The sequence below is a fragment of the Penaeus monodon genome, chromosome 15 (assembly GCF_015228065.2).
Source record: "Penaeus monodon isolate SGIC_2016 chromosome 15, NSTDA_Pmon_1, whole genome shotgun sequence".
Lineage (NCBI taxonomy): Eukaryota > Metazoa > Arthropoda > Malacostraca > Decapoda > Penaeidae > Penaeus > Penaeus monodon.
Genome location: NC_051400.1, coordinates 32,728,392 through 32,728,735, shown reverse-complemented (window position 1 = coordinate 32,728,735; position 344 = coordinate 32,728,392).

Sequence of the window (344 nt, the reverse complement as noted above, 5' to 3'; positions counted from 1 at the left end):
TACCAGGCAGTTAAAGAAGATCCAAAGACCATTTTCTCGTGGTGCCCCTAAGTGTCATTAGGGCGTCAAGGTAATAGGAATGGAAATGGCAAATCTTCCCAAGGCGCCTCAAGGCAAGCGAAGGCGCCAGTCACGCCCTCATGGGTCACAGGAAGGTGCCAGGCCGATATGACGTCTTTGGCGACCGAGAGTGAAGCAGCGACTCACTGAAGGATTGAGAGACATAATGAGTGCGAAACAAATAAAACAAGGTGTGAGTTCGTATTTCCACGGACTGATTGAGAAACGGAAGGGAACAAGATAGTTCATAACTTCTAAACGATTTTGTAGCAAGAAACTGTTTA